At 42.2% G+C, this 12165-nt stretch overlaps 1 protein-coding gene across 1 annotated transcript in view; it reads left to right on the forward strand.

The window, feature by feature from the left end:
* Nucleotides 1-12165, forward strand: part of PLXNA2 (plexin A2) — a 518514-nt gene that overhangs the window by 388004 nt on the left and 118345 nt on the right. The gene's annotated exons all lie outside the window — the stretch shown is intronic.

The following is a 12165-nucleotide window of genomic DNA, read 5'->3' on the forward strand; positions in this document are numbered from 1 at the left end:
ATCTATGTGGGTAGAACTTCAAAAAGAAGTAGTAAGTAAGAAGTAAGTGGGAAATTAATAGTGGGGGTATGTTACAGCCCCCCCAACCTGAAGGAGGAGGAGCTGGACCTACTATCACAGTTAGAAATGACAGCGAGGCAGTGCAATATCATCAAAATGGGGGACTTCAATTATCCCGATATTGACTGGGCAGAGGGAACAGCTCACTCATCAAAGGCCCGTCATTTCATGAATGTCTTACAGGGCAACTTTATGTTTCAATTGGTGGATTACCGGACTAGAAAGAATGCATTGCTAGATCTATTCATTAAAAACGATCCAAGTCTGATCTCAGATGTGGCAATACGGGACAACTTGAGATCTAGCCATCACAGGATGATCATATTTAGCGTAAACCATAGAAAAAGGAGGCACGAGGGTAGCACGCGAACACTAAATTTCAAACGAGCCAATTTTTGAACTGCGGTCAATACAACATGACATCTATTGGAACCTAATTCTAGAAACATTAAACACAGAAGAAAAACGGGAATGCTTTAGGAACATATAAAAAAAAAGGTATCACACAGTGCATTCCAATGGGCAATACATATAGAAGAGCGATAATTATAGACACTGACACACGTATACCTACATAGGTTGAACTTGATGGACTATTGTCTTTATTCAACCTTATCTACTATGTAACTATGTAATATTACATAGTGATGTGATGGAGGGTAAACATGCATTGTACACATACTCGTATTGGTCAGTGGGGATTTTTCATAGCATTGCATAAAGTAGAGATGTCAAGAGTATGGGGGGGAAGAACCAGGGCAAAGGTATAAGTCAAACAGAAAGAGAGAGAGAAAGAAAGGAAGTTTAAATTTGTTTTTATGTTGCTGTTGAAGAGTTCCACTTACTTGCTGTCTGGTAAAATGTTGTTAACAGGACAAGAAGTGTAGGTAAATCACTCTTTAATGAAGCCCCAGTTAGCAGTAAAATCCAGACGGGTTGTAAACCTTCCCTTCACAATCCAAAACTATGAAAAAAATGGACTTGCACTTTAAACAACTATAGTCTTTAAACATCTACTACAATTTTTATAGTGTGTTTTGTTCCATTTATGACTCTAAAATTTTCTGGTACAAAGCATAGCAAAGTAATTTACATATAAAATAATTGCAATTATACAACTTCTTTAATCAGCTATAATAAAGTAATATAACAAAGGAAAGTTCATACAAACAGCATACAAAAAACAACTGGGTCGGGGGTAATCAGGCCTAATTAGGTTAACCAAGGACTATTGATGAGTTAACAACACAGACAAAACCAGCCCTTCAACACAGCCACAAGTTGCCCTACAGCAGCAGCGATGTACAATCTGACAACTACGGTCTTCCCCTGCTGTTTGTATAGTAGGTTTCAGTTGTGCCCCTGAAATGGTATCTCCCGTTGAGAGATACCTCCTACGATGTGCGCATGTACCATGATTACGTGAAGCCAGCTGATCGGCAAATCAGCTGGAGTGCAATTCCATACTGTGTGTATGTGCGGGCACTTTTCGATGGCGGGCACTATCCGATAGAACCCCAGTTAACTGAATTTGACATTATGAGCCTATCATTGTAAAGAGATTTTTATTGGCCCAGTTATAGCCAAAACATTTTATTTAATTTTGAATAGAGTTCAGACTTTGCCCATTTTTATTTCAATCTGCAACTCTGTTAAGGAGATTTCTTTTCATTTTCTATCTGGACAGGATAAACATAAAATTTGTAGTAGATTCAGGAAGTTTTACAACTTCTCACAATTTTGTTGCCCATGCTGCCAGAACTTGCACCGTCCATGAGAAATCTGCATTTCGCAACATGTAGAGTGTTTATCTGTGTCACAGTGGACACCTCCATGTCACTACTGTAGCCTGTAATGCATGGAGGTCTTCAGGAGAAACCATTAGGGGACTCAGGAGATCGACATTTTCAAAACTGTCGGTTTGCCTGTGAACTTGGCAAGAAGAGTTGTCATAGGCAGAGCAGTATTTGTTCTAGTGGTGCAGGCAGTGGGAAAGGTAAGCATTGACAGTCTTCCTTTACAGGTATGGCTGTTTCAGGGAAGGGGTTTAGATTTAATGACAAGGATTCTTTAATTATTTTGTTATGCATCACTTCTGATATTGCCCAATGATGTCATGGAGGAAGTAACAATTTATGTACCCTGTCATATGCTTATCTGAAAAGGCAAGCAAGACTACATATGCTAATGTCTCAGTATAAACATTTGTATATTACTCAGTGGTATTTGGAATTTATGCTCCATCCAAATTTAAAAGAAAAAGGAGAAGCAACAGTGTAAGCTCTTAATATTTTTATGTGTAAGCATCACTGGGGCCATTTGTAGTTGGTAAAAGAATCTCCCAAAACATAAACTTAACATTGAGAAACATCTCTGCACTCATATTGATGAGAAGCTTTTACTAACCACTTTGCAGTAGTAATGTTGGAGTTTAAATATTCAGTCAAATGCAGAAGCCTCATCTGTAGGAATTTTTGCTCTATGTTTGTGTCAGAAAGATGCAATGTATAACTTTTTGGTAATAATTGTGATCTATTTGGTTTCTGATGCATAACTTAAACTAGAATTCTCCTTGTGTTTTTTTTAAGCATCTAGTGTGAAAGAAGGAATGTGGTAAATTATCTGTTGCCAAATTTAAAGCACTGTCATAAGATATATATATATTTTTTTTTAGAAAATGGGGAATTTTAAAGTGGATGTAAACTTGATTCATGAAATTTGAGCTGGGCACATATATCTGCAATGTTTTGTTATCTCTCTTCAAAGCACTATGTCCCCTAGCTGTCTCCTGCTCTCTTCTACTGTTAGTGATAACTCCTGACAAGTTCTCATCAACTGTGATAAAAGCAGCCTGAGTTTTGTGGGAACCATATTCAAAAGCATTAATTTGATTTCATATTTTTATTGCACAAATCAAATTTAAAGCATTTAAAAAAAAAACAACATAGGTAATGTTTTAACTTCAGTTTTTAATTATTAGTTTACAGCAAGTGTGAACAAAGGTGGTTAAATATCTAGCAACTTACCCTTTCTGTAAAACATTATCATTCCTTAAAAGTAGAAGTAGTAGTATCTATCCTTAAAGTATAACTAAAGCCAAAAGTTTTTGCTTTTTTTAGTTTTGGGTAGAGCAGAGAGTGATTAGAAAACCTGTCAGGTTTTTTTGCTGTCTGTGTCCCCATTAGGGAGACCCATCGTCTCTATTTGTCATGTTTACCATCATCCCCCAGAACAAGAGTTGATTAGGAATTGAAGGGAAATCGTCCAATGGGTACACAGATGCAAACAAAAACAAAAAATTGACATGGGTCATAACCTTTCCTACTCCTATAGTTCTACCTACTTTTGCAGTCCAGTTTGAGAAAACTCCACTACTGTATATGTTTGTGTTCCCATTCACACAGCATATAAAAAAAAACAGTTCTTGCCTTTTAGATGTTTCTCAGGGGAAATTATTATTAATAATATTAATATTGTTACTATACAGGATTTATATAGCGCTCACAGTTTGGGCAGCGATTTTCAACACGAGGGCAGACAGTACTGTTACAATACAATTCAATACAGGAGGAATCAGAAGGCCCTGCTCATTAGAGCTTACAATCTAAATTGGAGGGTCGAGTGATACAACCGGTAATAACTGTGGGGGGTGCGCTTATGCAGAAAATAAAAGTATAGTTGTTAGGTGGAAGCAGGTTAGAGAAGGGTTTTCAGGGATTGCCTAAAAGTAGACATAACAGCATATAGTAGGGCAGATTGAGGTAGGGAATTCCATAGGATGGGAGAGACAAGGTTAGTGATGTAGCCAGGGGTGACAAGGGGGCTAGAGAGCAGGAGGTCTTGGGAGGAACAAAAAAAATGATTTGGTTGGTATTTTGAGACAAGGTTAGTGATGTAGCCAGGGGTTGTGTTGTGGATGGCTTTGTAAGTTGTTATTAGTATTTTGAATTTCATTTGGGTAAGCAGAATCCAGTGACTGAGTTTTTTCAACAATGTCAAAGTGAGTCTATTATTAAGACACAATGCAAGAAGCCTAACTTCTAAAACTTATATTTATTTGTACAGTTATCCTCCAAACCTCTAACCCTTTGTTAGAACAGAGTGTTTAAATGTAGGTTACAACTGATAATGTCACATACCTGTGGTAGAGCTTGACGTGCAGGAGGAGACCTCTCGTACAGCCCCGGCTAAAGGGCCACTGGAGTTGCAACAGCGGCCGTGAGAGCATAGTGAGGTACGAGTGCCTGCAAGATTCTCCGTTGATAGCAGAGATAAGTAGCTGACGAGTTGCAGGAACAAACCGGATCACTGAGTAGGCGGTGGTACAGCCGATGCAGGTATGCTGTGGATGCAGGACAACGTCACAGGAGCTACAGAGAGCTGGATGATAAAAGACTGGTGCTGGGTCAGACAAGCCAGGTCATACATGGAGATTCATATATAAGCATAAACAGATGGCAAAGAATGGTCAGAATGCAGGCAAGGTTCTGGCAACAGGAGATCAGGCAGAAGAGGGGTTAAAGCAAAGTCCACAAGGTAAGCCGGGGTCAGGATAATAGATAGCAAGCATAGTCAGAGTAAGCCAGGTCAAACACAGGAAGCAAGCAAGAATCATGGAACAGATATACGGATACAAGCTGCAGATGAGGCAGCAAGGCACTATTGGACCTGCTGCACTTATATATGGCATTTGGGCGCCAACGTTTATTGGAGCGCGTGCACGAATATTTGGGACTGACAGGATGGGCACTTGCGGGATCTCCACTGCGCATTAGTTTCCACCCTCGAGCACCAGCAGTGCCATGGCCAGCACGTCCCTGACAGATAATTAAGATCTGCCTGCACAGTAAAGACAGGGTTAATTATGGCAAACACAGCTGCCCACTCCCCTCATAAACAAAGAGAATTAATAGGATTTTATATTGCTTGAATTTCCAGAACAGAAGTTCTAAAAAATGTATTCTGCGATTTTTTTAACTGCCTTTTTTGCATTATCAGGACAGGCAGGCATTATCTTTGACATTCCTGAAACCTTAGATATTCAGCCCACCACTTGCATGTAAATCCCAATAATAAAAATCCCTTAACAATAAGTAACTATTAAGTTTTATGCTGTCTTTGTCTCACCCTCCCTCCCCCCTTAGTGAGATTCCCCCTCTCTATCTGGCCTGTTTACCGTTTACCGCTATCATTGAAGTAAAAAAAATCCCACATTTTGGGTTGTCCCAAGAAAAGTAAAATAGATCAAATCTTCTAATGGGAACACTAGTTCTGGTGACCTGGAGGGCCCCAAGGGATTCCCTTCATTTGCAGTGATTTACTCCCACTTCCTGTTTTGGCTACAGGACAGAAATTGAAGGGAAATCTCCCCAGTGGGACACAGGTGGCAAGAAAATGGGTTATAACCCTCCCTTACTCTATCCAAACTTGTTGGGAAACCATTTTTATATGATTAGCAAGCACAAATTACTTTGCAATAATTCATCATCTATTCTGACCAGGATAATAGTTGTAGCCTAATGCCGCGTACACACGAGCGGAATTTACGGCAGACTTGGTCCGGCGTACCGGATTTCGTCGGAAAATTCGATCGTGTGTGGGCTCCAGCGGACTTTGTTTTCTCAAAAGTTGGACAGACTTAGATTTGAAACATGTTTCAAATCTATCGGACGGACTCGAGTCCGGTCGAAAAGTCCGCTCGTCTGTATGCTAGTCTGACGGACTAAAACCCATGCTAGGGCAGCTATTGGCTACTGGCTATGAACTTTCTTGTTTTAGTCTGGTCGTACGTCATCACGTACGAATCCATCGGACTTTGGTTGATCGTGTGTAGGCAAGTCCGTTCATTCGGAAAGTCTGTTGTAAAGTCCGTTGAAAAGTCCGCCGGGCAAAGTCTGCCGTAAAGTTTGCTTGTGTGTACGTGGCATTAGAAGCAGCTATACTAACATGCTGAAAGGTAGCACTTATAACGAAATACAAAGCAAAAGTGGTTTACAGTACCTCGAATATAGCAGCAAAAGAGTCTCTGTTTATCACTTAGTTTGGTCATCTTGTAAGAACTCTAATAAAACTTACTTGACCATCAGACTTTCTTACCAACCTGCTATGCAACATTTATTTTATTGCGTGGCGAGCAGGTGTTTGATTCTCATAGTCTGTAAGAGTGCATTAAATAATGTTGCAAACACACAGTTCTCATCAGAGCAACTGTAAGATCACTTATAGTGTAAATTCCTTTTCATTTTCTATAAATGAATATCTAACATTAAAATGGCTTGTGCAGATGTGGCTCCCATTCAGAGAACAGTAATGTTGGTGAATATTCGTCAAGTTAAAAAGGATGAGTTAAACAGACCGAATGAGTGCATATTGTGCATGTGCATCCACCATCTGCCCCCCTGGACAGGGGGAGACGAGGAGCTTCTCGTGGCCTAATGTCCCCTTTCCTTCTCAGGCTGTCCCTAACCCGCACAGCCGTTACAAAGAATACAACAGAATATGTAAAAAGGAAATCAAGGATGCAAAAATTCTAAATGAACGACAAAATGCAAAAGATAGTAGGACAAACCTCAAAAAATTCTTCAAATATATTAATAGTAAAAAGGTCCATTCTGAGCCTGTAGGCCCTTTACAAATTAATCTGGAGTGGGTGACTGGGGACAAAGAGAAGGCATATTTAATAAATACCTTCCTCAGCTCTGTCTATACAGGGGGGAGCTCCTGTGCATAATGGGGATGCTATTGAAAGAGCCCCAAATGATCCACAATGGCTCAAAAGTGATATGGTCCAGAAATATTTAGAAACAATAAAGGTGGATTAAGCACATGGACTGGATGGCATCCACCCACGAATCCAACAAGAATTGAGCTCTATCATTTCAAAGCCTTTGTTTATAATTTTTAGGGACTTTTTAACCACTGCTGCCCACCCACCATCAAATGACGGACGGACGGTGCGGCTCTCGTTCTGGGTGGACGTCCTATGACGGCGCACCCGAGAGGCCACTCCCGCGCGCCTGCACGGGCGAGCATCACGGCGATCGTGGTCTTGCTGTGTTGCTAGGACACGGCATGACCTCGATCTCTGGCGTGGCTCTCGTTCTGGGTGGACGTCCTATGACGGCGCACCCGAGAGGCCACTCCCGCGCGCCTGCACGGGCGAGCATCACGGCGATCGTGGACTCGCTGTGTTGCTAGGACACGGCATGACCTCGATCTCTGACGTGGCTATTTAATCATGTGATCGGGTGTGTCCAATCACAGCCGGTCACATGTAAAGAAGGAAGTTCCGGTAATCGGCGCTCCTTGCCTCACACTGGCAGAGTGCGTGTCGAGGAGAGCCGTTCAGTGGCATCTCCTCGCAGGGGACAGTGAGAGATGTAATCAGGGCATTAATGGTCAGTGCCCTAATTACATTAGAGCTCCAACCAGTGCCAGCAGCCAGTACCCACCAGTGCCAGCAATCAGTGCCCACCAGTACCAACAATCAGTGCCCACCAAAGCCAGCAATCAGTGCCAGTCAGTGCTAGCTTTCTGTGCCCATCAGTGCCACATATCAGTGCTGCCCATCAATGCCCATCAGTTCCACCTATCAGTGCCCACCAGTGCCACCCATCAGTGCTCATCAGTGCTCATAAGTGCAGAATATTAGTGCCTCCTCATCAGTGCCACTCAGTGTCCATAAGTGCCACCTCATCAGTGCCCATAAGTGCCGCCTTATCAGCGCACATCAGTGAAGGAGAAAAATTACATATTTACAAATTTTAAGAAAAACTTTTTTTTTTTCAAAATTTTCTGTCTTTTTTTTGTAAAAAATAAAAATCCCAGCAGTGATTAAATACCACCAAAAGAAAGCTCTTTTGTGTGAAGAAAATTATAAAAATTTCACATGGTTACCGTGTAGCATGACCATGTAATTGTCATTCAAAGTGCGACTGCGCTAAAAGTTGAGAGATGGCCTGGGGTGAAAAAAATGGCCAGGGAGTGAAAGTGCCCTGTAGGTAATAGAATGAATAATGACTGGAATAGTACCACTGGATTGGCGTAGAGCTAATGGGGTGCCTATATTTAAAAAGGGATCAAAGTCTTCACCAAGTAACTATAGACCTGTTAGTTTAACTTCTATAGTAGGGAAGATACTGGAGAGTTTAATAAAAGACCACATAGATGAGTTCTTAATGGAAAAAAAAATATTTTAAGCAACAGACAGTATGGATTCATGCAAGACAGAAGTTGTCAAACAAACCTGATTTTTTTTTTATGAGGAGTTAAGTAAACCTTTGGACAGAGGGGTGGCTGTGGATATAGTAAACTCTACAGGCTTGGAAAGATCAGTTTGTAAATGGATAGAAAACTGGCTAAAAGACAGAATTCAGAGAGTAGTGGTTAATGACTCTTACTCTGAATGGTCTAAGGCAGGAATGTCCAAAGTCCGGCCTGTGGACCAATGGCGGCCCGCGGTCTGGTTTTGAACGGCCCGTCTGGTTATCTAAACCAGCCTTTCTCAACCAGTGTGCTGCGGGATCAGGGCTGTCAGATGAGCCCGATCTCCTGCCGAACTGTACATCGGCACTGTGAGAAGCTCCGTCAGCCTCAAAAGTGAAATTAAAGTGCAGGGGAGTGTGCTGTGCTCTCTGCTTCCCCCTACAGTGCAATACCTGGCTGAATGAGGAAGCTGGAAAGGTACAGTACTGTGCTAGAAGCTAGATTCGTTTTAAAAGGGCTTTATTCATGTGTCTGTGCATGTGTGTCTGTCTGTATGTGTGTGTGTGTCTGTGCATGTGTGTCTGTCTGTATGTGTGTCTGTTTGTATGTCTGTATGTATGTGTATGCATGTATCTGTATGTGTCTGTATGTATGTGTATGCATGTGTCTGTATGTGTGTGTGCATGTGTGTATGTGTCTGCATGTGTGTGCATGTGTCTGTGTGTATGTATGTGTTTATGTTACTTTTAATCCGGACCCCCCCCCCCCATTCCTGTACCATCAGAACTGCTTTTGTAGGGCTTGTTTGTGATAGCAGCCAAGACTGCTGCTCCTCTAAAAAGCAATCCATGTACAAATCGGTTTTCAGAGGCATTTGACAGGCGGTAAAGAGGCATTATGTTGCCTCCTCACCACCTGTTTTAAGCCCATAAATGCAGCATTACTATACCGCAACCATGCAATGCACACAGTTTCGGGGTAGTTGCAGTGCAGCCCTATTCACTCTGGGTATACCTCCAGCTACAGCATGTGTACACCCCTAGCTGCTCCCTCTGCAGCTAAAGGCGGAGAAGTTGGGGGTGGTAAAAACAGCTTAACCATGTGGTTTTACTGCCCCTCCAACCTGACATGTGAACAAGCCCTTGGTTCACATCTGTGTGGCTGCGTGTAGGGCAGCCCATTCATATCAATGGGCTTCCCTAAGGCCCCTTTCACACTGGGGCAGTTTGCAGGCGCTATATAAAATAGCGCCTGTAAACCAACCCGAAACAGCCGCTGCTGTGTTTCCAGTGTGAAAGCCCCGGGGCTTTCACACTGGAGCGGTGCGCTAGCAGAACGGGAAAAAAAGTCCTGCTAGCAGCATCTTCGGAGCGGTGAAGGAGTGGTGTATACACTGCTCCTTCACCGCTCCTGCCCATTGAAATCAATGGGACAGAGCGGCAATACCGCCGGCAAAGCGCCTCTGCAGTGTGAAAGGGGCCTAATGCAGGGAAAGAAGTCCCGACCTTTTTTTTTTTTTTTAAATTGCACTGACCACTGGGCACTTAAACCCCCTTCCTAACCAGACCAATTTTCAACTTTCGGTGCTCTCGCATTTTGAATGACAATTACTCAGTCATGCAACACTGTACCCATTTGAAATGTTTGTCCTTTTTTCACACAAATAGAGCTTTCTTTTGGTGGTATTTAATCACCACTGGGTTTTTTCTTTTTTTGCACTATAAATAAAAAAAGACTGAAAATTCGGTAAAAAATTCTTTGTTTCTGTTAAAATGTATTGGCGAGTATTGGCAGAGTATTGGCAGAGTATTCGCAGTGTATTGGCAGAGTATTGCATAGTATTGCAGAGTATTGCATAGTATGGCAGAGTATGGGCACTGAGCAGCGCTGTAGGCTGCATCTGTAGTGCCCACAGCCCTGCAAACGATCTCTCCCTCTCTCCTCTCACACTACCGATCGGTACAGAGAGGGGAGGGAGGAACCGGCATCATGACATGACGTCGGTTTGTTTACAAGTGATGCTCCGTCACTTGACAGAGCGATCACGTGGTAAACGGGCGCTATCACCGGTCACGTATGTTCCCGGGTGAGCGCCCCGGGGGGGGCGTGATTCTGTGAGGATGTCCATGGATGCTCACCCAGAATAAGCCACGCTGTAGCCATCTTTCGGCTATGGCCCGGTCGGCATGTGGTTAAGGGGGGGAAATATAAGGGGTCCATATAGTGAACTTGGTGTTGAGTTATTCACTTTAAGATCATCACAAAGGACAAGGGGGCACTCTTTACTTGGATTTCATCTCCAAATACGGAAAGGTTTCTTCACAGAAAGAGCTGTGAAAATATGGAATAGAATCCCTCAAGAGATGGTTCTGGCCTGCTCAGTAGATTGCTTTAAAAAGGCCTGGTTTCTTTCGTAAATGTACATATTATAACTGGGTACTAACATTTATAGGTTAAGTTGATCCAAATCAGAATATCTGATTGCCTTTCCGGGGATCAGGAAGGGATTTTTCCCCTGCTGTAGCAAATTGGATCATGCTTTGCTGGGGTTTTTCTCCCTCTGAATCAACTGTGGGTATAGGATTGTGTATATGGGATTGTATGATTTATTTATTTTTTTTATTGGTTGCACTAGATGGACTTGTCTTCAACCTGACTAACTATGTAAGCCACTCACCAGAAAACATGGGGTCTTGCTGGACCCCCAGAGGAGTTTATTGAAATTTTTAAAGTGTGGGAGCATCAAACCAGCTTGTATAGACCTTGTAAAAGGTTTTTATTTTGTAACAGCTGACGAGTTTCAGGGGCTCAACACTCCACCTTCAATAGGGCTAAAAAATAGACAATAGAGAAAATACAAAGATTCCTTAAAATATGTTAAGCTATGTATAAAATTACAAATAATGTTATTTAATATATGTTAGAAATGAATATTTAATTTGTGGTGACTCCATAATCTTGTGTTTGCAAAGTATTCTAAGCTTTTGTTATAGGAAACCACAGCAGTGGCAACTTGTGGATTTCTCTCTGTACCCGATATACCATACAAACCTGTAAGAACTAGGGAAGTGTTTCTCTTTTGGTGTATTGAGTGTTTGTGTTCTTCTTTTTTTTAAAAGTCAACAGCTACAAATACTGCAGCTGCTGACTTTTAAAATATGGACACCTACTTACCTGTCCAGGGCGCCCGCGATGTCCTCAGCCGAAGCCAATCTGTCCCTCGGCTCTCGGTTGGATGCGCCGCCATCTTTCTTAAGGGAATCAGGAAGTGAAGCCTTGTGGCTTCACAACCTGGTTCCCTACTGGGCATGCGCAAGTCACGCTGTGCTTCCTCACTGGTCCCTGCTGTCTTCTGGGACCTGTGTGTTTCCCAGCAGACAGCGGGGGTGGGGGGATGGAGGAGGGGCCGGACATGGCGTAGATCACCACAGAGCCTGCGAACATTGCTTGATCCCCCCTTCAACACAGTCAGTGTTGATGGGGGAATCCCTCCGACTCTGCTATTGTATTTTGACAGGGGGGGTTTCCCAGCCAAAATACAATGATCACTGCTGGCAGCTATAGCCGTAGGCAGTGATAGAACAAAAAAAAATCTGACAGGCTGGTTGTATTGAAGTCAATCGATAGTACAACTAGCCTGCTCATAAATTGATTGACATTTTCAATCCATCTATGGCTGTCTTTAACATCATACTATTCAAATACAATGTATAATTTTCCCCTGACTATAAAGAAATTTAAAGTGATTGTAAACGATCACCTTGTAAAACAACCCATTCAGGTTAAAAGAGAAATGAAAGGCAAAACATTTGTGTATGGATTAAAAAAAAATATATATATTTTAAATACCTTTTTTTCCTTTTTTTTTAAGTGACTACATTCCCTCTGTTCTCAGATGCA

Source organism: Aquarana catesbeiana, linkage group LG02 (genome assembly GCF_042186555.1).
Source record: "Aquarana catesbeiana isolate 2022-GZ linkage group LG02, ASM4218655v1, whole genome shotgun sequence".
Lineage (NCBI taxonomy): Eukaryota > Metazoa > Chordata > Amphibia > Anura > Ranidae > Aquarana > Aquarana catesbeiana.